The sequence below is a fragment of the Brienomyrus brachyistius genome, unplaced genomic scaffold, assembly GCF_023856365.1.
Source record: "Brienomyrus brachyistius isolate T26 unplaced genomic scaffold, BBRACH_0.4 scaffold92, whole genome shotgun sequence".
Taxonomy (NCBI): Eukaryota; Metazoa; Chordata; class Actinopteri; order Osteoglossiformes; family Mormyridae; genus Brienomyrus; species Brienomyrus brachyistius.
The window spans coordinates 727,501-730,000 of NW_026042367.1; the positions used below are offsets into that span (position 1 = coordinate 727,501).

The 2,500-nt window shown below is 58.1% G+C and overlaps 6 non-coding genes across 6 annotated transcripts; all 6 read left to right on the top strand.

Annotated features, from left to right (window-relative positions):
• The first annotated feature begins 105 nt into the window (after positions 1 to 105).
• LOC125727255 (U5 spliceosomal RNA) lies at positions 106 to 219 on the top strand. The gene has a single exon (XR_007388633.1). It is a non-coding gene; the product is annotated as a U5 spliceosomal RNA (small nuclear RNA).
• Positions 220 to 418: 199 nt separating this feature from the next.
• LOC125727290 (U2 spliceosomal RNA) lies at positions 419 to 610 on the top strand. The gene has a single exon (XR_007388665.1). It is a non-coding gene; the product is annotated as a U2 spliceosomal RNA (small nuclear RNA).
• A 428-nt stretch (positions 611 to 1,038) lies between these two features.
• Positions 1,039 to 1,151, top strand: LOC125727270 (U5 spliceosomal RNA). Its single transcript, XR_007388647.1, has one exon. It is a non-coding gene; the product is annotated as a U5 spliceosomal RNA (small nuclear RNA).
• Positions 1,152 to 1,350: 199 nt separating this feature from the next.
• On the top strand, positions 1,351 to 1,543 carry LOC125727279 (U2 spliceosomal RNA). Its single transcript, XR_007388655.1, has one exon. It is a non-coding gene; the product is annotated as a U2 spliceosomal RNA (small nuclear RNA).
• A 424-nt stretch (positions 1,544 to 1,967) lies between these two features.
• LOC125727256 (U5 spliceosomal RNA) lies at positions 1,968 to 2,081 on the top strand. Its single transcript, XR_007388634.1, has one exon. It is a non-coding gene; the product is annotated as a U5 spliceosomal RNA (small nuclear RNA).
• Positions 2,082 to 2,280: 199 nt separating this feature from the next.
• LOC125727292 (U2 spliceosomal RNA) lies at positions 2,281 to 2,472 on the top strand. Its single transcript, XR_007388667.1, has one exon. It is a non-coding gene; the product is annotated as a U2 spliceosomal RNA (small nuclear RNA).
• The last annotated feature ends 28 nt before the right edge of the window (positions 2,473 to 2,500 follow it).

The window sequence follows — 2,500 nt, forward strand, 5'->3', positions numbered from 1 at the left end:
CGGGGCCCCGAGGCTGGTGGCTGCGACGCCCCCGAGAATTCAACCCCGAGCGGGGGCGTCACGGAGGCCCGGCTAGCGGCCACCTGCTGAGCGACGGCTCTGCATCGACTCGGGTCTCTCTTCATCCCGTATAAATCTTTCGCCTTTTACTAAAGATTTCCGTGGAGAGGGATAGCGATGAGTTCACTGTATTTTTGGAGGCTCTGCGCAAGCAGAGCTGCACCGCCGCTGTATCAAAGTAAGACTGTGCCCGGCTTAGCGGCCGGCTCTATCTGCCCAGTGGCGTGTTTCTGGGATCCTCTGGGATCGTGCGTGGTCTCGCCGGGCGCCACCTCCCAGAGAGGCTGGCGAGGACCCAGCCGCGCCGGCTCCGTCGGCGTCCCGCATGCCGGAGCCCGGCGGGGCGCAGTCTGCGGGCATCGCTTCTCGGCCTTTTGGCTAAGATCAAGTGTAGTATCTGTTCTTATCAGTTTAATATCTGATACGTCCCCCATGGAGGGGACCACATATTAAACGGATTTTTGGAACAGGGAGCCGGAAGTGGGGCTTGCCCCGTCCGCTCCACGCATCGACCCGGTATTGCAGTGTTTCTGGGAACGGTGCACCTCTACTGCCCCCTGCTGTTGAAAGACAGAGCTGATCGGTGTTCCGCTTATCAGACCGAGAGCCTGCGCCGCTTGTCAGGCGATCAGCCGGTGTCGTGAGGGACCGACTCTGTCCGTGCGCCGGTCCCGCTTCCCTCCGTTTTTCTTTTTTTTTTTTTTTTCTTTTTTTTTAAATCATAAAAAAAAAAAAGCACGGTCATGATATGCTCTCTGAGGGTTGGGCAGCTGTGCTGAGGTAAGGCAGGCCGTCATCTTTGCCTTTTGAATTTCTCTCATGTCTGTTTACATGATTGCTGATCTTTCAGATGCCAGGAGGACAGGGAGGAGTCGGGGCCCCGAGGCCGGTGGCTGCGACGCCCCCGAGAATTCAACCCCGAGCGGGGGCGTCACGGAGGCCCGGCTAGCGGCCACCTGCTGAGCGACGGCTCTGCATCGACTCGGGTCTCTCTTCATCCCGTATAAATCTTTCGCCTTTTACTAAGATTTCCGTGGAGAGGGATAGCGATGAGTTCACTGTATTTTTGGAGGCTCTGCGCAAGCAGAGCTGCACCGCCGCTGTATCAAAGTAAGACTGTGCCCGGCTTAGCGGCCGGCTCTATCTGCCCAGTGGCGTGTTTCTGGGATCCTCTGGGATCGTGCGTGGTCTCGCCGGGCGCCACCTCCCAGAGAGGCTGGCGAGGACCCAGCCGCGCCGGCTCCGTCGGCGTCCCGCATGCCGGAGCCCGGCGGGGCGCAGTCTGCGGGCATCGCTTCTCGGCCTTTTGGCTAAGATCAAGTGTAGTATCTGTTCTTATCAGTTTAATATCTGATACGTCCCCCATGGAGGGGGACCACATATTAAACGGATTTTTGGAACAGGGAGCCGGAAGTGGGGCTTGCCCCGTCCGCTCCACGCATCGACCCGGTATTGCAGTGTTTCTGGGAACGGTGCACCTCTACTGCCCCTGCTGTTGAAAGACAGAGCTGATCGGTGTTCCGCTTATCAGAGCGAGAGCCTGCGCCGCTTGTCAGGCGATCAGCCGGTGTCGTGAGGGACCGACTCTGTCCGTGCGCCGGTCCCGCTTCCCTCCGTTTTTCTTTTTTTTTTTTTTTTTTTTTTAAATCATAAAAAAAAAAAGCACGGTCATGATATGCTCTCTGAGGGTTGGCCAGCTGTGCTGAGGTAAGGCAGGCCGTCATCTTTGCCTTTTGAATTTTCTCTCATGTCTGTTTACGTGATTGCTGATCTTTCAGATGCCAGGAGGACAGGGAGGGAGTCGGGGCCCCGAGGCTGGTGGCTGCGACGCCCCCGAGAATTCAACCCCGAGCGGGGGCGTCACGGAGGCCCGGCTAGCGGCCACCTGCTGAGCGACGGCTCTGCATCGACTCGGGTCTCTCTTCATCCCGTATAAATCTTTCGCCTTTTACTAAAGATTTCCGTGGAGAGGGATAGCGATGAGTTCACTGTATTTTTGGAGGCTCTGCGCAAGCAGAGCTGCACCGCCGCTGTATCAAAGTAAGACTGTGCCCGGCTTAGCGGCCGGCTCTATCTGCCCAGTGGCGTGTTTCTGGGATCCTCTGGGATCGTGCGTGGTCTCGCCGGGCGCCACCTCCCAGAGAGGCTGGCGAGGACCCAGCCGCGCCGGCTCCGTCGGCGTCCCGCATGCCGGAGCCCGGCGGGGCGCAGTCTGCGGGCATCGCTTCTCGGCCTTTTGGCTAAGATCAAGTGTAGTATCTGTTCTTATCAGTTTAATATCTGATACGTCCCCCATGGAGGGGACCACATATTAAACGGATTTTTGGAACAGGGAGCCGGAAGTGGGGCTTGCCCCGTCCGCTCCACGCATCGACCCGGTATTGCAGTGTTTCTGGGAACGGTGCACCTCTACTGCCCCCTGCTGTTGAAAGACAGAGCT